The sequence below is a fragment of the Molothrus aeneus genome, chromosome 18, assembly GCF_037042795.1.
Source record: "Molothrus aeneus isolate 106 chromosome 18, BPBGC_Maene_1.0, whole genome shotgun sequence".
NCBI classification, from domain to species: Eukaryota; Metazoa; Chordata; class Aves; order Passeriformes; family Icteridae; genus Molothrus; species Molothrus aeneus.
The window spans coordinates 6,051,433-6,077,454 of NC_089663.1; positions in this window are offsets into that span (position 1 = coordinate 6,051,433).

The following is a 26,022-nucleotide window of genomic DNA, read 5'->3' on the forward strand; positions in this document are numbered from 1 at the left end:
GAAGGTGATTGTTTCTACAGCAGAGAAGCGAAGTTGCCTGCCCTCAGACACATCTCATGTGGGACAGAACACAGATTGTGGAGTTCAGATCTCAGCTGCACTGAGTGCTCTGTTTGCTTCCTTGGCCTTGTATTGTGCTTATGCCGTGGGAGCACACGGACAGGGTCCTTGGAGTGAGGCAGGATTGCAAACACCCCCACACCTACAGGTGGAACTTGAGTACATGTTCTTTCAGAGGTATATGCTTTTTCAGAGTAGTGCTTGGTACAAAGTTAAGCTATCCCTGTAAGGAAAGCCCTGTGTGTTTGTGCCAAATAGTTTTGTTGTTTTCTCTGCTTTCCTCAAGTGTTCATTCTCTCAACTCTGAACATCACCATAGACCTTACTGCTGTAATTGCTCTGCTTCTTCCTTGTGTTGCTCTAAATTTAGTTTTCAGATGACGGTGTGTATTGGATAAATGAGGAATTGTTGTACATGTCCAGGGTCTTGTTTTAAAGTATCAAATGGAATAATGGTACCCAGCTGAAAAGTAACAGGACTTTATTGTGATTATTTGATCATTTTCCTTTGAAAGAAAGGTTTTCCAAGCCCATCAGCACTTGTGAGCTGCAAGAGAAAATGATCAAATGACAATATGCTCAGGAAAACAGCTGCTCTTGCTATAGCCATGGGTCAAAATCTGTTTTACTGTAAAATTTCATTGGCGTCAACTGGAACTTTGCCTGAGTAAGGTGCTCAAGATTTTTCTTCAAGTAACTTTACAGTTACTCAACATGGAGAATTGGGAATCACGTGACATTCCTGACACAATATTATGTTTCCATTCTTGCTGCATGAACATACTTATCTGAAGAGAAAGTAGATTTTGCACTTTAAAAAGTGCATGCTCATGCTGAAGGCAGACAAAGACCTTGGAGCTGTTGTGCTATTGGAACTTCATCTATTTATTCAACTGTCCACCATGGCAGGAATTTTTCTCTTAAATATGTAATTCCCCACTTTTTTTTCTTAAACAAGAGAACCAGAGGGTGAAAGGGTTGAAGATTAAAATGTAAACAGCAAAATTTATTATAATTACAAGAGTGTTTCAAATTATTTCCTTAAACTGCAACATAATTTACCTCTAGTCAAGGTCTCTATTGGTGGTGAAAGAGGAAACTGCTTGACCTTGGGGTGACCTCTGGCCCCCGGGGGTCAGCGCCCGAGGAATGTGCAGATGTCACGGTTCATAAGCAAGGACAGAAACTCTCAGGTTTCCCAGGCAGAGAGGCGCCAGTTCGGGGATGGGGCCAACATGTGCACCTCCCTTTGAACCAGCCACTCATACCTGCAAGCCCATGGAAGGCAGCACGCACTGGGCTGGAGATGGGAAAGGGCCAGGGCTGCCCTGGGTGGAGGCTGGTGCCAGCAGTGGGCAGAAGCAGCAGAACATAACAGAGGGAAAGATAAAATTTCCCTAAAGGGGATCAGCATCTGCACCACTTTTTAGTTGTACTCAAGGAATGCTGCAGGCAAATGTGACCTGCAGTGCAGATCCTGGCCAGGAGCATTTAGAGAAGCTTTGGCTGCAACCAACGATGCAGCTCCTTGCTGTTGTAAAAACAAGTGTCCTAAACTCTTAAAAATGCAAAGAAAGGAGAGAGGAATAGAAGGATTTATTGCCCATGTACTACATTAACAAAACTGTATGGGCTGAATTGGTGCAGTGCAAATTGCTGCTGGGACTTTTGCAAAGCCTGCAGAGATCCTCTCAGTAACCCTGTCTGGAGTCAGTCAAGTGCTGCTGGATACCTTCTCTCTGCCCCAGAGAAAGCCATTTGTCCTGCCAGCCCATGTTCTCTGAGCAACAATACAAAAAAAAAAGCTCAGAAGAAAAATTTTCACGGCTAAAAAAACCCCAAACCAACAAAACAAAAACCCCAAAACAAAACCACAACCTTTATAAAATTATTCATAATAAAACAAATGAACAAGGAAAGTAGGTTTAAGCTAAAACAAATTGTGTGGTAAATATTAAGGTCAGAGAGAGAAAATTATACCAGCAATAATATTCAAAGAAGAAATGGGATGAGGGAAAAAACAAACACAAGCTTTATTTTAATATTTAAATCATACCTTATATATCAAAATATAATTTATATTCAAGGAAATTGTGAACCCAAGAGTTCCTTTCAACTATTTGCAGCCTACAAACCACAAGTTGTGCTAAGCATGATCAAAGTACTTCACAATTAGTTAGGGTTTAAATCACTATAATTGTCAGCCTTGGTTGTAATCAGAGAAACATTGTTTTGAAGCAGCAGCAAACTTGCCCTGGTTGTAATCTGGGGAAAATTCAAGAAAAACCTTGGGTTGGCTAACTGTAGTCCAGTGCTTGGGGACAGAGTTGTGTTAAACATGTGGGACATCAGAGAGGCTGTCCTGGGTCCCTGAGAAGGCACCCTGTGCAAAGCCCTCTCCGGCTGCTGCTCCACTCAGCTCCCTGGGGAGGAGTGGGCAGCACATCAGAGCCTTTGTCAAAACCAGTTCCTGAGGTGCTGTAAAAATCACGTGCTCCAGGTGATCCTGGGAGGTGCTTGGTACATTCATTGTGGGATGGAAGGAAGAGGCAGCCAGTGGAATGAGCGGCGCAGAATTCTTGGATGGAGGAGGCTGCAGGAGTGCCAAGAATGACTGCAATGCGAGTGCAAGCCTGCTCGAGCTTTGCTCTTTTAATAAAGCTGGCAGCGTGTTATCTGGAAGCTGTGATGGGTTTCCTAACAGATTCCTTGGAAGTTTCAGGTTGGAGAACTCTACCCGGGGCTCTGCCAACACAGCTGAATAGAGGATGAGCTCAAATGCCTTTGTAATTAGGAAGAGAGTATTTCTTGAAAATTAAAAAGATCTTCTAGGAGTACAGGAAATAAAGACTGTCTTTGAAGAAATCATGCTTTCTAGACCTTAAAAGGGCAAAGATAGCTTTAATCTGGACTCTGCTATGGAGACACTGGAGGAAATTTCCCCACTGGAAGCCTCAAAAAGAGAATTTGCTCAGCAGTACAAATGAATAAAACAACAAGGCTTTGTGCTTGAGGATCTCAAAGCGTTTTCTGCTCTGCACCAGGAAATGTAATACCTCCTGGGAGCTGTGCTAAATTGGAAACAGGGACTTTCTCAAAGCTCGCTCAACTCCACTCTGGCTCAGCACAGCCATGCTTCCACCAGCGTTGGTGGAAAAGACAAGTGATGTTTTGACAACTTGAGTCTTCAGTCGTGACTTTTCTACAGGGATGCAGGAGATTAGCAGGCAGCATAGATTTAGTGAAGAAGCAGTTAAGAGAAGAGAATTAAGTTTGCCACCTTATATGCAGCCAAGCCAGTGACTTTCTTTGGGTTCAGAAAAATCACCACCTTCTTTACAGTGACTCTCATGGCTTGCAGAAAAATGAGGGTAGCATTGGGATGGCAGTGAGGGAACTGACTGGTTGAGGAGGCTTTGCTGGCAGTTTCCCCCACTCTGTTTCAGAAAGAAATGCAGAACTGAACAAAGCTCAACCCCCAATTTAGTTTGTATGAATCATGTCCTCCGCTTCTGTTCTTTTCTAGTCACGAAAGAGGTATCAGGGAAGAGATGACTAAAAAGGAGCAACAGGCAGGTGAAAGTGAGGGCAATAATTAGTAGAAGAGATGAGGTTTGTAAGAAGCAACCAGTACATCAGGTCTTCATCTGGAGAAGGGAAACCATTTCCTGGAAACCATTTCCTAGAACCCATTTGGGTGGTGCTGGACTGAGAGAGACCTGGACATGACTGTGGGAAGGAGGGGATTGTAAGAAAGCAGAGGAGCTCATGGAGAAAGGTGTGCTCTGCTCCCCCAGTGGAGTGCAAATGGATTGTAGCTGTCTTTTTGGTCTACTTTCACAAAATAACTTTTTGAATTGCTTATTTGAAGAAGTCACAATTAGAGTAAGTAAAGTAACTCAGGTGTCATCAGGCACTGCCAGACTCTGGGCATGGCCACATGGCTGTGGTCCCACTGAATTCCAGAGCACCCAGCAGATGCTTTGCTGGCTTTGCAGACCTGGCATGGCACCAAGGAAAAGGCACAGACAGGTGAGACCTGATCTGGTGTAAAATGTCTCAACACGAGCACTGCCCTAGCAAACTGTTATAAATTAAGAATTCATAGATTGGATTTATATGCAAGCAGTGACTTTTATCAGATTATGGCTTTTCTGAATGAATGATTAAAACCTCCCAATTAGTTTCCCTCTTTATTACTGACTTATCGAAGAACAGAGTAGCCCTCTTGGCTTTGCTTTCTGTGTCCAGAGGTATAGGACATCATTGCAGCTCTCTGTTACAGAGGTGCTACAAGGGTGTACCAGCTAAGGTGGCATGTCATGGCTCATTACCACAGAGCTTTTGTTTATTTTAGTGTGAAGAGCCTTTATGCTCTTGCCCAATTTTGACTGTGCACATTAACCAGTGCAATTGTGACCAGTCCCAGTAAGGTGTCAGTGATGTACATGTTTGTCTTCAGCCTCTGACCATGCACCTTTTGTGACACATGGTGTGTCTAATGCATCCCTGAAAATTTGTCCTTACATGACTCAGCCCACACTGTTCAATTAAAGATAGTCCATACAACCGATGGGTGGGAGTAACAAAGAAAGAAGAAGTGAACCAAGACTGTTTCTGTGATTTTCTTTGGTTTGGTTTGGTTTTTTGGGTCCCCCCCCTTTCCATGAATGGATGAGCATCAGATGGAAAGAAAGACAGTCATTGGAAATTGGTGATGGAAGGATTCTCCCATTGACTGGCTTGACTCAACAAACAAAATCCACTTGAATCCATGGAAAGCAGAGGACACAGAGGGAGAGAAGTGACAGTAAAGCTGCACCCAGCCCTCTAGCAGCAGCAAAAGCCAGATGTGGAAATTTTTCCCTGGGCAGATAGGACCCAGAGTTGTTTCTTTAGCTTTCCTTTGGCTCTTCTAAGATTTTCTTGCTGTTGGGAGGAACTGGGTGAAAAGGGCAGCGAGAGAGGGGCCTTTGTGCCATTCTTCCACTTGAGTGTAGAGAACAGAGAGCAGAAGGTGCAGTGAGAAGCTTTTTAAAGTGGTCGTAGATGTGTGAGGTCTGATTCTGTTTTCAAAAACGTATCTGTTAGATGTAAGTGCATGGGAGGTCATTGGAGCTCCGCTGCCTTTCAGGGGGTGAGGCAGGAGGGAGCTGGGCTGTGGGGTGAGGCAGAGCATCGCTGCCGGGAGCGGGAGCCGCCCTGCAATCAGCAGCCTCCAGCAGGGGGACCGGGGCAGAAAGGTTGGATTTCCCTCTCCTCAGCCGAAGGCATTGCTGGTCACAGCCGGGCACTCATGTTTAAAATCACACCAGCTTGTGATTGTGCCAGGAGTTACTCTGGAAATGAGTATGGTTAGCTGGTAGGGTTTGAAACAGAGCAGTGTCTATCTTTGGTGGTCACCCAACATCTTGTTATTTACTGGATCTAAAAATAAACTGTGTTTTCCCAGAGCAGAGAATCCAGCTTGTAGGAAAAGGCAGGTATTTCCAAATTGCTTTCCATATGGTAGGTACCTCTGGTTCATCTAACAACCCTTGGTACTCCTCTAATCCTTCTCAAATCCTTGCTTACTTTCCATGGATGGGGTCTGAGGGCTTGCCACACAGCTTTTTATTCAATAAGGAAAAATAATTAGTTCTTATATGCAAAGTTATTTCTGAGTAAGAGACAGATGTTACAGAATGTGTGATAACTTTCTGAGTTTATGGGAATGGATATCCTCTCAGAAAAAAAAAGGGGAATGGTGTGATACTCACTCTGCACAGACACAATGTATTTCCAAGAATCGTGCTACTCCCTGATATTAAGATTCTTGTTGCATCTGAACTAACCCCCAATAAGTCTGTGATGGGTCACAAGTGAAGACATAAAGGCACAGATATGAAAGGAGAGATGTGATAGGGTCTCAATGTAAGGTTGGCCATGGGCTGCATGTGACATTCTTGTAAGTAAACTGACAGTGTCCAGGTTTATAATAGCTAAACTCCTCAGTTTCCTTTATGTAAACATTTCACTCTAATGGAACATTATACCCAGGACCATGCCTCAGCAGACATACATGTATATGAATTGCATAAAGATAGAGCAATAGATAAATAGATTTCTGGATTTAATAAACACATTCTAACAGTAATAGGCTGGTGAAATCTTACAGAGAGGGAGAGAGAGACTGAAGGAAAATACAAAATACTGCTGAGAGTTTACAGACTGGCACAACTGGAAGCACTCAGCATCAAAAGAATGAGGAGAGGGAAAGGCCAAGATGGATCAGGCATATTCTGTGCTTATTAGTGTTTTCCCATCTTGTAGCAAGGGATGGTGAACAAGCCAGTGGGTTTGGGTGCCTGCTATTCCTTCAGAGGGGAAATCATCCTCATCCAAATCAAAGAGTTTCATTTATGAACTATGGAAGATTCAGACATGTTTTTCCAAAGCCAGAGGATCTCTAGGAGTTTGTATTCCTTGAAAGTCAGGTAAGTGCCTTTCGAAATTTTACTTTGACTTCTCTTGGAAGCAAAAATGTTTTTTCCAGTAGGGACAGATTTCTTCAGATCGCTCATTTTCCTGTATACACTTCTTGACATTTTCTCTGTTGTTTTTCACCAAAAAGAAAAAAGAGGGGGGGAAAAAGGTGGCAAACAAAATCCTCCAATCCCTATTCCCTCCCAGACAAATCTCTCTTCCAATTCTTGGTCTGGGAACCAAAATCCTGTAACAATGGCAGCTCTCTACCGAACTTGTTGAAACTTGACAGGATATGGTCCTGATGGCCAGCATGCAAACAGGAGGATTCTGAATCCAAAGCCTGTGTGGGAGGGCTCAAATAATCCCTGTCAGTTATTTCCCATGGCTTCAGAATGCAAGGTAACTAGGTGAGAAGAAGGAAAAACTTTATGACAGTAAATGAGCAACAAATTAAACAAAAAACCAGGGAGAAATAATTTCTAAGTTCCAGCTTGCCCACTTGGGTCTGTCTTTGAAATGAGCATTGTCTGTTACCCAAGTAAGGTCAGTGCAACTGTTGCCCCAGCCCAGACACCGTTTTTCCCTCATTTTCACAGTGCTTGGGTTTATTTTACTTCCTTCTGCTTGGCTCCATGCCATTTTGTTGGCTAACATTCACCTTGGCTGCACATGCCAGGGAAGGGCTGCTCCATGGTGTGCCCAGTGAAGCCCACTCTTCCCAAATGGCTCCAGTCCCTGATTCCTCCTGCCAGCTGCATTTTGGGGAGCCAGCGGCTCCAGAAGCAAACCCCCTTTTTAGCTGGTTTTATTTACTGTTCTGAGCTAGACCAAAGAATATGTTTGTCTCCTTTGCAAAGAGGAAGCAGTAGAACAAGGGGGCTGCCCAGCGCAGGGAGGGGAGGGCAGCACCAGCAGAGCCCCCCACGGGCGCGGGCACCGCGTACTCTCCCACCAGGGATCTGCAATCTTGCATGCATGAATTGCCTTGCAACGGCCACTCGGCTGTCATCCTGTCAGGCCCATTTACAAATCACATAACAGGTTTAATTTTGAAATCTCTCTCTTCTCCCCCCCTCCCCTCCTTATTTTTGCTGAAATGGATTTATAATGAAAGTATTTGAAAAGGAATAATTATCTATATGAGCAACAGCAGCACAATACCTGCAGCAGCAGGGTGGGCTACAATCAGAGGAAATGAGCTTTAAGTCTGAAATCTGCTTTTATACATGTATACATATTTAAAAAGAGGCAGGTATTTGCAAATGCCTATAAAATATTTGATGGATATGGATATGACATGATTTTTAAATTCTGTGGGTATAGATCGGACATGCAAAGTCTGATTTCAGCTTTTGCTTTTGTTGTGTTAAATGCCACATTTTAAAATAAGTGTGCACTTTATATCTGAAGTGATATTCCTCAAGAAATTTGTTACCAAAACCTTAGAAATGCTTTCCAAAGCATTCCAGCCCAATTTATGTTTTTAAAAGGGCAGCCAGCTCACACTCTCAAAGTGCGGGAGAGCCCGTTTTATGCAGTAGTGGACATGGAGCTGAAGCTTTTTCTATAGTCTCTGTCCATTTCTCTCAGTGAATTGAATCCAGTCAAAGGTCAAACTGGCCAGAGGCACTTTTATTGTCATGGTAACCATGACTTAATCAAACAATCCTGAGATTCCAGGTTTGTGGGAACAGGCAAAGATCTGAAGAGACTGGAATGAATCAATCAAAGGGGGCAGGAAAGAAAATCCTAAGATATATGACTTATCCTTCCAAATCTATTACTCTGTCCTTAAACACACAAGAATTATGCCTCGGACAAAGCCTCTTTTCAGACCAAATACCTCTGATTTTTGTTTTCTTGTCCTTTGCATCAAATTTCCTAACATACCTCTGTCCTACAGCAATCAACCTCAGCCCAGATTTAACCAACAAGAGGAAAAGAGAGGAAAAAAGAATTTAGGAAAGATAAAGATTATTTTGTAAAAACCTACTTAAAAAAAGAAAAAAAAGAGGAAGAGGAAAACCAAGGCAAAATGCAATCAACCACCTTTGATTTGAAATCCTATTTAGGCTTGTTAGTGGTGATCTAATGCAACTCTACAGGCAGTTAATGAATTTTTAAGGTTTTCCTCCTTTTTGGGCAGCACCTGTGTCTTCTTGGGGTGCCAAGGCTGTGGGGCTTGCTTGTGTCTCAGGTACTGGAGCATCCAGGGGTGCTGAGTTCAGGCAGCCTCTGCTCTTTGGCAACTCCGGGGCTGTCTAGGGACATCTGGAGAGTGCTGGGGGCTGGTTAACCTGAGACTTGGCTGGGGCTAAGGCTGCCCTAAGTCTGTTTGTGCATCTTTGTTTTTATTCCAGAAGCAATTTGCATGTGTCTTAACTCCTGTATGTGCTTGTGAGTCCTGGTTGCATTTCTTGGTTGGAGGAAGAGGCAAATGTGTGGCCTCTGCTCCACCACCTTACTAATGGGGGAATGTCTTGTGGGATTTTGGACCCTGACTGCAGTCTATGTCCACAGGCCATTAAGCCCCTCCTAATAATTCCTACTTTGGTTTCTAATATAGTTAATCTCTTTGGCTTCCTCTGTCCTGAGAAGTCATAAATAGTAAAATCATGGGGATATGAAAGGAGTAGGAGACACTTTGCTGAAGTGTTGGTGGCAGTGTGTTTAACTTGTTCTACCTGGTTAAGTGGAAATATCACGTGTTCTTTTCCAGTGCTGGAGAAGAATTAGCAAAGAATCTGAAATGTATTTGCTCTTGGAGACTTTCCTGAAATTGGGAGTGTGGGGTTGGGGTTGGTTGTGCAGTGTGTGTGCTTTGTTACGCTTCCTGATACACAGTCATGGAAACATGGGGAAGCTGTTGGCTGCTGTGCCATACTGGAAAACTGGTTTTGTAATGTCACATATTACAGAATGTGTGATGTTCACCTCCCCAGCCTGCCCTCACATGCAAGGCAGGATATTTTCTGGTGACTACCCTGTCTGAGGGGATTGCTGCTGAAATTCTCTGTATCCATGCAATTTAAGGAATGCAGGTTGTGGCTTGCAAACCCCAAACCTAAGAACTGTAATGACAATCAGAGCATGAAACAAACTCCTTGATTGTTGTTTTTAATGTAGTGTCCTTACCAGAAAATGTCCTCTTAATGGGCTCAGCAAACAGACTCTAATGGGGGAATTGTCCAGAAAACAAGTTCCTTCCTTGCTGGTGGATGGTTGTAGTGTCTCCTACAGAGATAGATGTTGGTAGATAAAATATGCAGAAAAAAATTGCATAGTAGAGTTTAGCAGATGGACAGAATTCCATGGATACTGCCAGGATACTGTCAGGACAGAAGATAAGTTACTGAAGCCTGAGCATCAGACAGGGAAATAAGTAGCTGAGGAGGTCTGGAAAAAGGAACACTCATCTGTGTCCAGGGAGGATGTGATTTTCAAGTGTAAGAAGAAAGAGGTCCCCTTTTAGCTTGGCTGTAAGGAGGCCACTGCTACCTCTGATAGTGGTTGTGGAAAGGAGACATTTCAAGCCACATGGGAGGAATGGAAAAGCAATTCAATGTAGAAAAATAGCAAAGTTTAGAAAACAACAGGAAGGAAGAGGCAGAAGGCTGATTATTTCAAGAGAGCCTTTTCTGAGGTCCGTACATATAGGAGCAAACAAAGGAAACAGAAAATAATAGCAGAGATGAAATGAGAGAGAAGTACAGGGAGATCAAAAATGGGAATTAGAGGACTGGATGAGCAACTACATGAGCAAAGAGGGAGTGACACATCTGATGTGGGCTTTCTTAAGAGCAGAACAAGAAGAAAGTTTAAGAGGAAGAAAGGCTGTGCAGGGCCTGCTCTGAGAATGAACAGGGTCTGTGGCTAGAGATACTGGGATCAACAAAATTGAGGAGAGTTCTGATGGTTTTTGATAGGGAAAGGCTTTTCTTCATTTCTTGTCCAGTGTCTCAAATAATATTTCAGACCAGGGCAAAGAGCAGCAGAGACAGAGATGAATTGCTGCCTCCTGCAGCAGTGCTGAGCACCCTTCTATCAGGACTATGAGGAGCAGCAGGCACTCAGCACTACTGGGAAAGAAACCTCAGATCTTCTCTTCTCTTAATCTGTTGATCTCCTCAGGGCAAGACTGAGGAAATTGGTGAGATGAGGGACCATGGGCAGGTTATATAGGGAGCCAGCACTGCACATGACCTGTGCTGAAATGAAATGCCAGTCTGGTAGGTAAAAGCCCTTGTAAACTCCTTCCTCTGCAAAAATACCCTCCAAGTTAGCTTTAACACTTAAGTACCATGGTTCCTGAATGCTACCTTTAAAGGTTAAAGCATTTAAACTATAGGAACAGCCAGGGGCAAAAAGAGGCCGGTTTCAATTTGATATGTTGAGGTCCTGTGAAAAGCCAGACTGGGGGGTCTCTGAGCTCTTTGTCCTTCCCTTTCCTCCTGAACCTGAGATGGCCCCGAGGCCCAGGCTGGGCTGTGTATCACTATCCTTCTTCCTTTCTCTCCCTATGTTATAGTAAATTAGCCATTTCCAAAGGGCTCAAGCAGGGGAGGAAGTTCTCCATCCCTGACTTGCCTGCTGCAGAGGGCAACTTTGCAGGAAGGAACTGAAAGTAGATCAGGAAAGACTGGTGCAAGAAGAGAAGAGCTGCACTTCTCCCAAGGGTTCAAAGCTTGGTTGAGACAAAAAACACCCCTCTGCCACCATGAGCACTGCCAGGATGGGTGGAACTGGTCCCAGTGACCACCACTGCTCAGGGCGAGCTCATCTGCCCTTCGTGGTAGGTCACAGGACACCTGCCTTCCCTGGAGGGATCAGGGTGTGTCCCAGCATACTGTCATCAACTGACAGGGGTTTTTTCCCATTTCCTGACCTTTATCTTGTAGCTGTGTTTCGAGGCAGGCCCAGGCCTGGCTCTTGCTGTTTAGCACCCAGGGCAGGGCAGGCTGTCGGTGTCACTGCAGCAGCCACAGCAGGACGGTCCCGCTGCGCCGCGGCTGCTCGGCTTCAGAGAGAGGAGAACACCCTGCAGACTTTACCCCACCCTGTAATCCAGAGTACTCCTCAGTTTGCTCTAACCTAAGCCTTCCTGCAAGCTGCTGCCTTTTACAGCCTTATCTGCTGTGATAGCTGTGGTATTAATAGCAGGAACCTTCCTTGCAAGGAGCCGACTGCAGCCAGAGCCCAGCTCCCACTGTGCTCCTGCACTGCTATCTCTGTACAAGGAAACACTTTCAGCTCTCCTCCACTGCTTACAATTAACGGAGATCTCCATCCATTTATCCCCCCTCAGCATAAACAGTCCTATCTGGAGGTGGTGCTTGCTGTCAGCTCCCACCCTTTAAAACGGTGCTGGAACTTCCTTGTGCTCAGAGAGGTGAGCAAAGGTCTTGAGCACTTTCTAGGCAAGAGCAGGGCTGAAGGTGACTACTGGGGAATAGAAGTGTAAAATCTTCTTTCTGGGAGCCCTACCACAGAGAGATCTTCTACTGTTGTGTTTCCCTCTTTTAAAGACATCCCTTTAAAAACCTCAATGAAAATCGGGAGGGATTTGCAAACAATCATTTAATGGATCAGAAAAGCCCAACTATTTGATAAAGCTCTTTTACCTTTAGTAAAGCATGTTGGTACTGGAAGGCTGCCATGTGCTCTCCAGGGCTGTCCTTACAATGAGCTGTTTTAGAATAGCTGCTGTTCAGGAAAGAAGGATAGGTGTGTCTTACCAGGAAAGCTTTCTGAGGGTCTCTTCCAAGGCTTGCTTTTCTCATGGGAGCAGAGAAAGGTCCAAGAGTCACTTCTCTGTTACCCTGACACAGCTCACTCCTACTGTTGCAGCTCTGCTCAGCTGCACGGGCAGGCACCAGTCCTGGTGAGTTTCTCAGGTGGGGAGAACTCTGAATAGTGCTGACTATTGAGTGCTTAAAAACAGACATTCTGGAATACAGTTTTTTGGGAGAAATGTTATCTGCACCAAGAAAAGCCTGTAAATTGTGTGTATACTATAAGAAATTTAGTGCCCAAGTCCTTGACAGAGACCTTCTCTATCAGATATTTGTTTTCTCCATCCTGCCCTCAGTGCAGCCAGGGACTGTAGCTTTGCCAGGGAACTCTGAATTCCACAAGTTTCTGCTTCTGCTAATCTCCAGTATGACACTTCTTAATACCATAATTCAGAATAAGATTATACTGGGATACTCTAATTTCTTTGTCAATCTTCATTTGATTTAGAAAATAGTTCTAAATCATCACAAATTTGGATCTATAGCACTGAGCTATCTCTCCAAAAAGATCCCAAGAAAGTATATTATAGGCTTTTCATCAGATGTGTTAGAGCATAGAAGCAATGTGTGAAGATGATGGAAAACTTAAGCATGGAGACCATTTTTTCCAAATGATGGATGTGCAAAATCTTTTGTTATGGATCTTGAACCCCCAGAGGAAGGACTAGGTAGATGGCCAAAATGTCTTGCTAGCTGATGTTAAGAGAAAACTCTAAAAATTTGGTATGTGAAAGTTGGAGCAGGAGGAACCTGACTCAGTTAAGTTAGAGAAATATGTCAGATATCTAAATATAAATAAATCCCTCCTCCTTAAAAAAAAGTTAAAAAAGAGTAAGATCTGTTAATTTTTTAGAGAAGAAACCAAATTCTGCTTCCTTGCATTTTTATTTTAAAAACCCCAACAACCTACACACACAAAACCCCCCAAACAACAAAAAAAAACCCAAATCCCAAAACAAAACAAAAACCTACAACCTTTCTAAGCACATGAAAATAGAGTTGCACCTCTATATGAAGTGTGCAGTCTTATTCTGACCTCACTTTATGGCAGTGTGTGAATCTAAAGTTCAGCAGAAGTTGATGAATTTACACCCCTTAGTGTCCACTTGCAGAGTGTGCAAGTCTTGAACCAGAGCCCCAGCAGTGTGAGCTGTGCAGGCAGGAAGCTGCACCAAGCTGCTTTTGAGGAAATCACACTTTTTGGATAAATATCAGTCAGCTGCAAACATTTTTCTCTCCAGGATGTATGTGCTTTTCTAATGTTTAGAATAAAAATGTGGTGCTAGGAATTGGGAATATAGTTTTCACGTATTTGATTACTCCAGCATTAAAGCAGTATGATAATATTAGTGGTAGCCTTTAACATGAACTTTGTTCTGTAACTTCCAGGCTTCAAAAACTAATGAGGAGTAAAATTGGGGGAAAAAATGTCTTCCGACAGGCTGGTCTTCAGCACCTTTTTAATGGATAACAGATTTGCCATCATCACACATCACTTGGAATATATTATGACAAGACACACAGGCTAATATAATGCATTGTCTACACAAGGCTACTATGTATTAGTGAATTTCTCTTTAACTTGATACAGGATGGTTCACTTCCAGTTACAGAAGGTTTCAAATCGTTTTCCTGGAAATACCTAAACCCAGTGTAGATATTCAATGTAACCAAACAACATCAGATGCTTTGTACAGAAGTTGCAAAATGGTTTCTTTGCTTCAGTGAAATTAGGAAGGAAAAGCATGGCAAGAGTTTCTAACTGTCTGCACTTAGTAACAAGATTTCAGGGAAGCCCAGGGCACAGACAGGCAATCAGAAAGGTCAGATTTTCACTGTGCTGGGTTCTGTTCCAAGAGATACGGGGAGCTGACTGCACCCTGAGCCAGGCTTGTTTTCATTTCCAGTATTCAGATGTGAATCTGGATAGGTGTTTTCGAATCCTTCAGCCCTCTGAGTGCTGGGTGCTTGCTGTCACAGGTTTGGCTATGGGGTGGAGCATAGAAAGTGTAAAAGCATTGGAAGTTCCTTCACAGGAAAGGCAGGGTGGTAAAAGAGATGTAAACTTAAAAGCAAATATCTTCTCTTATTAAAAGACCAGTACATGCAAACCCTTTTTTATATATTAAAAAATTTTGATCAACAGAACAAGATTGGCAGATGTGTGGGCAAACCTAATGCAGCAGGCACAGCCATCTCCATCAGCTACAGTCAAGACTCCCTTTGTGTTTTCCCTGGCTGTAAATGGCAGATCTAGAAGTTTATCTCTTGTCCTGGTTTTGCCTTTTCAGTCAAGAAAGTATAGGGCAGACTTAAAATATTTTTTAAAAGTGTTCTTCAAACTTCCCCAGGTAGGTCAATGAATAGTTGGAACTGGAATGACTCAGGAGCATTGAATCATCTGCTGACATTTTCCCCCTCCTCTCCACTTCTACAAGCAATGATTTGTTTTCTTCCTTCCTCTTGATTAGCTCTATAATATACTCAGATTCTAAAGTGAACTCGATTTTGTGTCTCTTGTATTATCTGTAGTGTCTCATTAGCCTCAGTACCATCATAATCCTTCTCTGAATCATCATTTGTATATGGATGTTTGACATATCAGCTGATTGTCCCTTTTTCTCTTTCCTTCCCCATCTCTTCTGAAAGCCACTGAAGACATTTCTGTTGATAGTTAAATATCACAATTTCTCCCACTATCACTAATAGCATAATAGCATTATGAAGAACCTTTCTGCAGTGCATTTTTGTGTGACGTAATGCAAACAAGATTGAATTCAAGGAAAACATCATTAAATGTTACCCTCTTAAATTTAATTTAAGAATGAGCAGGAAGTTTGGACATAGCAAATGTTTTTCAGGGTCTAAGCATTGAGCAAAGTATTTTCAGGACAGTTTCAGTCAGGGCAGATTTAACATGGAGAAGGCACTGTAACGTTTATGTGCATATGACCATAGAAAAGGCTTGAGTACACAGAAAATAGGTGTCTACGTGCCACTGAAACCCTTGTGGCATAGAATTAGTCCTGGTTTTCCCCTTTTCATAGGGTGAGGTGAGAATAAATTCCCTAAGGCTTATAAACAATTCTCCAGATATAGGGTAAAAGGGGGTTCAGTGTCTCCTGCTTCTATACAATATAGAAGTCAAAGTAACACTCCCTGTGAGCATTCTACTCTGTGTGATGTTGTGTGAGATTCTTGCATGTATATTGCTTTTTAAATATTTTCTTGTCACCCATAGTCACAATCTGTTTTTCTCTTCTTCTGGAGACCTTTGTCCAGGGAGCTGCTACTTTTTAAAAATCAAATAATTAAAGCCATTGTTACCTTTTTTTTTTTTTAACTCAGGATAACAAATTCTGGCAGGTTTTTAGTACTTGGTATCCACAGGAACTAGCACTGCTTTGCAAACATCCTCAGATTTTCAAGATCTTGTTCCACCAAATACAACCTGCATTTTTCTAATATTTTCCTTTGTTCAGCTTCCCTGTTGTCTCATTCCATGTGGTCTCGCTTGAGTCTTGTTTTAACAATGATAAGTTCTTTCGTTTTCCTATTCTATCTTATCTTCACAGCCACATTTATTTTTCCTATGTAAAGTTAGGCAAAATGTCTTGGTGTTACAGTGCTGATGTAGGGGTGCCCAGAAAGCCAGAAAATGCTCCTCAAGAAACACAGCTTACAGACACCAGTCAGGCTGGGTGCACACACAGTGCTCTGCTGGCTCGGGGCTTTTCCTTGATGCAGTTTTGCAATGCATATGAGCAAATATTTTGCTGAAGCAATGGGACACTAAGTTGTCAGGCTTTGCTCATTCTGTGATCTCCTGAAAAGGCAGAGAATTAGGAGCCATCTTAGGAAATTATAGCTCTTTGCCCTACAGGATAGGGAACACTGAGCTCAATTGGTATCCTTGATGGATTTGACTTCAGAAGGACTTTGTTCTTGTGACCAAAAAAAAAAATTATCCCTAGTATTTCACATTAATTTAGGGGTTTAACTTGAGAGAAGTAGTGCTTGGTGATGTCACCCTGCTGGGGGCTATTGCAGAGAGAGCTGCTGCAGAGCTGCTGTGATTGCCCTGCCTGGGCTCTGCCCAGGGCTCCAGGCAGTGCTGAGGCAGGAGAGCACTGGCTGCAGTGTCAATGCTTGGGGAACCAATGGGCACTTCTGCAGAAAAGTTTATTGCCAGGAACCTGCCAGGCTCCATTGTCCTCTCTGTGTGTCCTGGGAAAAGGAAAAGCACTGGCAAGCAGGGCAGTGAAAGGTGGCAGTGACCTCTTCTTTCCTTGCAAGGCTGTGAAAGCAGGTGCAGCTTGAGGCTGTGCTTTTCCAAATGTAACAGGTTTGCCTGTGCATCCCCTGGCAAGTGCTCACTGGGGACACCCCTGCTCTTACTTTTTTAATTAACATTAACATGTGGGTGTTACCTTGCAAAGAAATTAGAAGTCTTCCTTTCCATCACTTTCTTTATTTTAGCTTTTGGAATGGGTGAAGATTTGTTTTCCTTTCTGGAGTAGCGATGCTGTTATGATGGAGAAGTTGAAGGGTCCAATTACCCTCCCCTTGATGTTGTTTGTAAAACAATTAGAACTGGCAGTGTGTGATTAAAACCAAGAAGTTATCACTCCTTTCTTGAGGCAGGAGGGGTGGCTGTTTCCAGATGAATATGCACCAAATCTGCAACAGGAGTAATTTCCTCCTCCAGTGTGTAACCCCCTCCCCTCTGTTACTGACTGCAGGTATGCAGTGTATGGGTTTTTGCACATGAATTAACACTTGTAGCTAATAGCAGTAAACTCACAAATGGACTATTACTTTTTATAGCCTTTTAGTAGAGGCAGCCTAGTGGAGCAAAACTGTAAACAAATTAAGATACGTTTGACAGGACTTCAAGTAGGAATCCTAACCCAGGAGTCACTCGTTGGGACATAAATGTGAAGCTGTCTGTAGATCAAAGCTGTATCTCATCTGTTGTGTGGTGGCAAGTGCTAAACCACAAAATAAGAATTAAGACCAAGAGTTAATCTTGGAGAGGTTTTCAGAGCAAGGAACTGACTTCCTGTAATGGTTGTAAAGAGCTTGTCATATCTGTAGTGCTACAGGATATAAAATAGCAACAGTCACAGTAAAAATAAGTTGTATTTCTCTACTTATGACACTGTACATATTTTAGCCATTGTATGATGATGAGGAAATCTTCTGAGGGGAGTGTCTTTAAACCACGGACAGTATATATTTGACAGCACAGATGCAGGGCTTTTGTGGGGTTTGTTACTTGAGCATAAACCAAACTGGAGTAAGAATGGCTGTAGGAACTATCAAATATGTTTAAAGCAATTCACCTTTTCCAGCAGACACCCTGCTACAGCCAAACAGGGTGTGGGATTTCTGATATGTGGCTTCAGCTCCATTGTTTTGTTTGTTCTTTTTTTTCAATTGAGGAGGTGGAGGTGGCTGCACAGAGGCTGTGTTTGCAGAACATCTGGATCAGCACTGGCTCCTCTGGTCTGTGGGAGTTAACAGAGAGTAGTTGCCCACCCTGGAGCTTTCTGCCTCTCCTCATCTGTGGCTTTCAACCCTGTCATTCTGCTTTTTATTTGAACTCTCATAGAGTATCTAATATCTTTTACCTCATCAAACCCCATCTCAAGGACAATCTTTTAGTCAGCTTCAACTTTTCCCTTATTTTGGAACTGGCTGATGGGGCTCTTGCATCTGGCATTGTTTCATTTTCCGCCTTACCTTTCCACTACCCAACACTGCATTTTATGAGGTAGAGATGCAACACATGTCTTGAAGCCCCGGCATAAGTTGTACTCTACAGGGGGTTTTTCTGAGTGTGTTTTTATTTTTGGGGCTTGTTGACTCTGTGCAGCATCACATCATGCACCTGTGTATGCTCCTGTTGAGGAGTTCAGGAGAGTTCAGTTTGTCACCAGCTCCCCAATGGCTCTGCTTATTAGTAACTTAAAGCACAAACTTAGAGACATTGAGGCTGATTCTACTCCTCTTCCTCTATCTTGAACCTTCACTCCCCACTAGGCTTTTTAAAACTTCATTCAACATAACTGAAGACTCATTCTTCTCTTAATTCCTTGTGATATTCTGCTAAGAACATCCAGTGTTACAGTTCCAGCATAATTATATTTTCCCATAGGTGTAAAACGTGTCTGCATCAATAGCTTATTAAAAGAGTGTAATAAAAATTATGACCCCACAATTCTGCTATTAATATAACAATTCTGAGCCAAGAAAGCTCCTTGATCCTTCTTATGTGTCTGCTGTAACATGGTACAAGAGCAGAACACTGTAAGCCAGTTTAATCCCTTCTTTTCACCCCCTAGCAATATACATTGGCCCAAGAGAGTAACAGGAATTGAAAGTTTAATTTATTAATATGCAATAGTGATAATGTCAAAAGAACAATATATAAAGCCCACACAGAACAGGATTACACGGTACATAGGGGAAAGCCTAGAGCTAATATTTAATATAGCAAAACACAGCCAAAAATAACTTCTCGTCCAAGGAGCAAAAGAGGGAGAGCTCTGCAGGTGCTGGAGCAGAGGAGCTGTGCAAGCAGCCTCTGCCTTCAAGTGCACAGCTGGACCCAGGCATCCATCCTCTGGCTGAGCTTCCTCTCTGCTGGGAGCCACAGAGATTGTGGTGCTTTCCACCAGTGCCAACTGTTGGGCAGTGACTGAAGTTCTCAGCTATCACTTTAAAGTCTCTCACTGCTTCAGTTTAACAGAGCAGCAGACACAGGCCACACAGGTGGGGAGCAAGCCACAGCAAAAGGGGAGCCTCAGAGCTCAGAGCACTTCTGCAAGTGAAGCATGAGACCAGCTGTTCACTTCAGCTAAATTGTTCGTTTAAGCTTAAGCAAAATTTCACCAGTAGGCAAAGTACCCTGCAGCCTTAGCAGAGGTACAGAGATAGCAGAGATGTCACTGGCTTTGTCAGAAATGAGAAATTTCCCCAAGAGTCTCAAATCAGTAAGTCATGTGAGTGGAAAGATATTCAGCCTCTTAGGGACTGGCAGCTTTCACACACTGCCTAGAGTTTACTTTCTTGTTCCTTCCCTAAAATAAACAAGGAAGGAAAGGACAAATGTGAAGGAATAAACCTCAGGACTTCTTCAGTATGACTGAGGGTTCAGCGTACAGCCCGGAGAGCAGAACTCACTCTTGGAGGACCAGTTGAGAGAGGAGTGAGATGGGGCACTCCCTGACTTCCCTGCAGGTTTCCCAGTCTGCCACACATTTCTTAAGTGATGGGATGAGGTCCAAGCTGGCCATCTATCCTGCCTGCTGCTTGGCACTGTCACCTCCCTGTACACACACACCAAAGAAACTGCAATAGCAAATAAGTACCTGATCAAAATATGGGACCTACTTGTCTCTGTTGATTGAAGAGTGTAGGTCTGGCAGCCAGGGCTCTCTGAGCTGTTGTGTCTGTAGATTCATCCCCTGTCTGATTCCTCTTCCAGCCTTCCCCAGCTCTAATCTGCTTGCTGTCCTTCCCTTTGCTGGAGTTGATTGCTCCCTTCATGGCGTAGTCTGATTTAGAAGAGCCAGGTCAGCTCAGCAAAGCTCTGCTGCTTGAAACTAACTCATCTCCTCTTGAATGCCACACAAGATGCTCAGCTCTTATACAGCAATAATCTCTAAAAGTCAGGAGGAGGCTATGGAGATGAGAAATGAGGGCAAACCAGGAAACCTAGCTCTCAGCTGCAACACCAGCAGCTGGGAAAGGCTGTGTGCCCACAGCCTGGCTCGGCTGCATGTTGCACATCAGAGTCCACAAGCACAGCAGGAGAAGAAAAGCCTTGGGGTCGCCCTGCCAGCCCCTTCCTGAGGAGGGACAGATAGAGGAGGATGTTTGTAGCAGCAGTTCTTGTATGAGTTTGTTGTCTCTAAAGTTTTCTCACTGGTGTTTTTCAAGTGCCAGAGCCTGGGCAGATTAACACAGGTCACAGCTGCTCTGTGTGGAGGTGTCACGTCATGCTGCCTGGTTTTTATACATGGGGCTTCTGTGATTTATTTGCTGCTTCTCTCAAAAGCTTTATTTCTCTCTAGCTGGCTAAATTAATGTATTTGTAGTAGTTCAAAACGGGTGACTAACAGCAGGCTGGGCCCCTGCTGAGTGGAGGAGGAGAGCTTTCCCCCTTCTGCCAGGAGAGAGGGGTCAGGAAGAGCCATGTGTCTGTCTGGCCTCTGCAGACTTTCAGGGCCTTTGTGATATTCTCCTGCTTTCCTCCTGTAGTTGCCATTGCTCTGCAATTTCCTGTACTGTCATAATTTTTTTTTTTAGCTTTATTTTGATACTCATTAAATCTGTGACTATATTTTACTTTGCTCAAAGCTTCATGTGGTGTGTGCCAGGGTTTTATCAGCAATAGTTAGTGCATTGGACTGACACTTACCCAAGAGAAAACCAAGGCTCCAAAGAGGATATTTGCCAAGGGTTTACACATAATATGTGGGGTAAGAGCCAGAGAAGCTGTGGGCAAGGACAAGACCAGGTCACTTGGAAGGGCAGCTGTGAATGCTGTGTTCACATAACCCAGTCCAGAGCAGGTTGAGGGGTCAGGCAGCAGAGTTATGCCCAACATCAGATTTCTGTACTGGGTGAAGCTGCTGCTGGACAGAAGTAGAGTGGTTGTACCTGCTCCACTGACCAGAGGGACATGAGACTGGAGACAGGTAAGTGAGTCTCACTGGCAAAGTGAGTTTTACAGTCCCCAGCTGGTTTCTTTCCTCCAGGAAAGAAAAAAAAATTGGTTTGCACAGTTTCTGTGGTTTTAAACATCTCATTGTGTTGCTTCAGTCAGATGTGGGGATATGATACATGGGGTGAAAAAGAAATGTGTGAGACAGAAAATGAGGAAAAGTGCCCTCCTGTTAGTACAAATGGTTCTGCCCTGGGCTGAAGAGGGCAGGAGAGTATGACAGACAAGGGCTCAACCAGAGTTGAAAGACAAATCTGAACTCGAGGAAAAAGGAGGGAGTGATTCTTCAGTAAAGGAAAAAAAGATTAAGATCTGACCTAGATACAAAGATCATTCCCATCCTGCCCCCCATTTGCTGGGTCAGGAGAGGTAATGAGAACAAGACTGCTACAAAATTCTTCCAAGGTTTTGAGCCCACGTAAGGAGGCTCACCAGGAAACACAAGGTAGCTGTGCTGAGCTGGAGTCTGCCTGGGTCCTGGGTCAGGTTCAGGGGATCTAAACCTGTTCACTGTGTGTCCCCATTCCTCAGCTCCTCACAACATCAGGTAAAGGCCAACAGGCAGAGGATGGTGCGTGTGGAACCACGGGTGACTGTTCTGGCAGCCTGCAAGTGAGAGGCTTTTACTCAATGCTGCCTTAACAGCAGCACCTCAGCTCCCACCGTGCTCAGGATCTGACCTCCTCAGCTCTTTTCATGTGCTCTTCCCCTGCCCTGGGAAGGGTCAGGCTCTTGCTGTTGCCCATTTCAAAATAAGGGTGTGTAGCTCAGCTGAACAATGTACCCTAATGACAAACTGCCAGTAGGTGATGAGTTTAAAAATATCAAGAGATATGATGAGAAACAGCAGAAGAATAGAACTAGGAGTAATAAAATGAGGTTGATAAAGGAAGAGTCATCTGAAAAGTCTCCTGGGAGGTCTGCTATGCTGAGGCATGGCCTCTTGGATAAATGTGAGTCTTCCTATGAAACCATTTATAAATTATGTGAACTGTTTGCTTTTAAAAGCCTCATAGCAGAGACTGCTATCCATATCAAGTCACCTGTTAACTCTTGATATTTCCAGCCTCTTTTCTTTGCCTGTTGCCAGCACCCTGATTACAAGGCTTTCTTACACTGATGAGTTATCTAGTCTTATCTGGCCCAGCAAGGCTTGCCCTGCATGGAGCTTATCCACAAGAAATTAAAATAATATTGCTCAAAATTCAAACCATTTTACTTGGCCTTTGCTATTATGTTTGAATCCTGGACTTGAGGAAAAATTTTAAATGTGTTCAAAGTGACAGCTAAATTCCAGCTTAATTTTTGAAAGTGACTTGGATATCTCATTCATGGTGAATTCAACCCATTTGGATTTGGGTCCATTAAAATTCTGGACAAGGTTTGGATCACATATACCTTCAGGCCTGGGTCTCTGGTTGTAACTGAATCCAGGCCTTTGTGCTTAAACTCTCTGGTGTGAACTGTGAAGGAAAAACATGCACATGGACACTGTTGATAAAACCTGTGGGTACTTGAGGGAGATCTGTTTCAATAATGTTAGGGTTTTTTCATGAAAAAACATTTTACATTTGTTTTTCACTGGTCTTTAGAGATTGACAGTGAACACAAACCTCCTCACATATAGCAGGAAAATAAACCTTTTATCTGCTGTTTTTTTAAAACATGACACACAACACTCTTTCCCATTCCGGAATTAGAGAAAGCATTAATTCGATCAATTTAAGTGATGAATGCCCACAAAATGAAACCTTTTTTTTTCTGGAATGATGACCTTGGGCAGATTAGAGCAGCTAGGTAAGAAATCCAGCAAGTATTTATCAAAGGCTTCTAAGACAGTGCAAACTCTAGTGAGTTCAAAAGCAAGAGACTTTCAGTCTTCATACAACTGACAGGGTCATAACGTTTCAAGAATGTCAGGAATCCATGTGGCTGTTCCATTAAACACCCCTGATTAGTGAATGTGCTGATAAACTTAGAGAGTCAGAGGTCAACATTTCGGAGCCCAAGGTACCCCAGGTATCTGAAAAAGTCTCCAGAATTCCCGTGCCTCTCGCCCAGTTAACCCCTTCCACCACGGCACCCATGGAGGCTTAAAAATGAGCGTCTCACACACAGCATTTTCCAGACAATTCTGCAAAGATGTTGAGTTACTCTGAAAACTATGGAAAAATTACCTCAGGCACCTCCCATGGATGTGTTCATGACAGCTGGCTGCTCTGTGATTTCAGCTGGAGCTCAGAGTCAGTAAATGTGTAAAACCCACGTTGCACTGGCTCGTCCTGCTCCCTGCCCAGGGCTCTGGGTGGTACCACGGTGGCAGCAGGCTGTGCATTGAAACACCTCCAGAGCTACCACACTGCAAACACGACAGTGGGTTCAAAATACTCAGGAGCAGTCACACCACCCTGCCACTGCACTGAGCTCTCTGCTCTGCTCAGGTTTTGTTGCAAGAGCTACAGCTCTTACTCCTGCCAAGTGCCTGTGGCAGGCAATTGGGAAATCTGTGAAAATATGGGCTGTGTGCCTGAGCGTTGCTTTTGCAGGGCATTGCTTTAACTGCAGCACAATCAGGAAAGTCCCAGGAAGGCTGAATTATCCCAGCAGTTCCCCTGGGTGTTAGCCCATTTTCCAGGCAATTGCCCTAACTGGCAAGGCCCCTCCATGGACGTTGTTTCTGCCTCAGTCTCCCAGGCAGGGATGCAGAGTTGAACTGGTCCTGCAATATATGGCTTTTCATTCCACGTGCTGATTATGAGCCGCTGGAGGCACTAAGCATTCGTGTCTGCTGAGGGCCACAGCGTGACCCCATCAGTTTCTTTGAAAATCAATAGGAAAAATGTTGGAGAATGCAAAGGAAGCAGGAACAGTCAAAGTAAAGACAAGTGATGTCCTGTAATGGCTGTAATGATTCTGAAACACGCAAGGTCACAGATAATCAGGAATCTAACTCTCCTTTGAAAGAATCTGTCAAGTTACTTCCCTACCTCAAAAACAACTGCTGATTGATGTTATTTATGGGCTAACAAACTCATTGAAGGCAGTCTGAATGGAGGTTGTACCGCCTTTAGTATCCAGGTGGAGTTAGGTAGCCTCAGCTGTAGAAAAAAAACAGGTAAAGAGATTTTCATTGTTGCAGTAAAACACATGGATAGGTTGTGTTTCGAAAAGTGCCAACACTGCTGCAAGCCAGAGCCACAATGCAGCAGTTCTGTTAATCAAACTCACAACAGTTTAGGCTTGAGAGATCTCTCCATTTAGCTGTTTCACTGTGCTGCAGTTCAGAATTGTTGTGAAGTGGGGAAAAAAGACCCAGGAAGGATGGAGGTGCCTTGGGACTGGGCAGAAGTGTGCAGGGAGGTCAGGGCTGGGCAGGCACTGGCATGAGGCTTCCAGAAGGAACCAATCTTTGGGGCTCTTTCTCAGTGTATATTGCTCAGTGTAGACTGCAGGTAACACCTCGGGAGGAGGGTGTTGAGCTCTGCAGGCTTTATCTGGGAGGATTTTGAAGCCAGTTTGTAGCAATATACACCCCAACGTGCTGGCTAGAGCTGCAAAGCAGGACAATCTGTATCTAACACTAAATGTCAAACTCCTTCTTCTCTACCAGTTCTACCCAGGTGCTTTTTGGTTTTACTTCAAATTGTACAGAGCAAGGGCAGAGCTGTTTCCTGTAGGAGTGAAGTAAAAGGTTTATCACAAGCAACTGGGTGGGTTGACAAGAGGGGCTCTTTTCCCTGGACTGTGTGTGTGTGCTTGGAGCTGGTGCTGAGGGAGCTGTGGCGTGGATCCAGATCCAAAGCAACCTCCAAACAGCACAGATGCAAGGCAAATTTGGACTTCAGCATGAGCGTGGATGTCAACTCAAAATGTATAATGCAAAATCAACTCACAGCTCAAGGGCCAGGGCCACAGGCAGGGAAGTAGCAACTCCACAACTCACAAATCTTGGGATTAGGCTGGATGGCAAAGTCAGCCAGCAGAAGGAAGAGGCCACATGAACCTCTCATGTAGATATAATTTAACTGTACATTGTAGTTGTGAACTGCATTCTGAGAGATTTCTTGTAATGAGACGTCTTAGAGTTTGTTGGGTTGGGTTTTTGTTTTTTTTTAAAGCTGGTCCTTAATTTTTTTCACAGCTACTTCAACCTCAGCAAGCTCCTAGACCTGAGGGGAGATGGGTGGTCCTTCCAAAGAAAGAGCAGTGCACTTGTTTCGATCATTTTAACTTCAAAGATGTGGGGTAGAGAAAGACCATAAGAAAATGTGGTTGCAACAAGGAGAGAGCATATGAAAATATGTGATGAGTGAGATGTGAAACTCAGGCAAAGATGAGATTTTGGCTGGCTCCAGCTGGGTTCAGCTGGCCCTTAGCATTGAGGATTCAATGCAATTCAAAGAAGAAATTCCAAATTCCAAACACAATAAAAACTGTTGTTCAAAATGAAGCTATTTCTGCAAAGTGACAGGCAAGAATTTACCTCAACTCTAATTCACACAACTTGGATGTTTAGAAAGCAGAGACATGAATAGTGAGATAGACAGTAAAGATTGTGATGTCTAAACCTCCCTGTATGGTTATGAATTACAAATTATGTATTTGCTCACATCTAGGTATTATTTTTTTGGCAGTGAGGTTGTTCATGGCATGTCTTTTTGTTATCTAGATTTTTCTATCACTTGAACAAGAACTTTGAAACTGCAAATATGGTCAATATCTAGTGCAGGCACAGCAGGGCCAGGGCACATGGGAGTCTGTTCTGCCAGAGCAGTGCAGGGGCTCTGACAGGACAACTGTCAACAGTCAAGATCCAATGATGTGCTGTGTGTCACGTGTGTGCCTGTCCCAGCAATATCCTGTTTCATCAGCATTCACCCTTTTCTGTCCCTCCTCCTATTATACAAAGGTGTTTTAAAGAAAAAAGTTCTTATAAGGGCACAAGCATAACTTTCACTCCAGCATGAA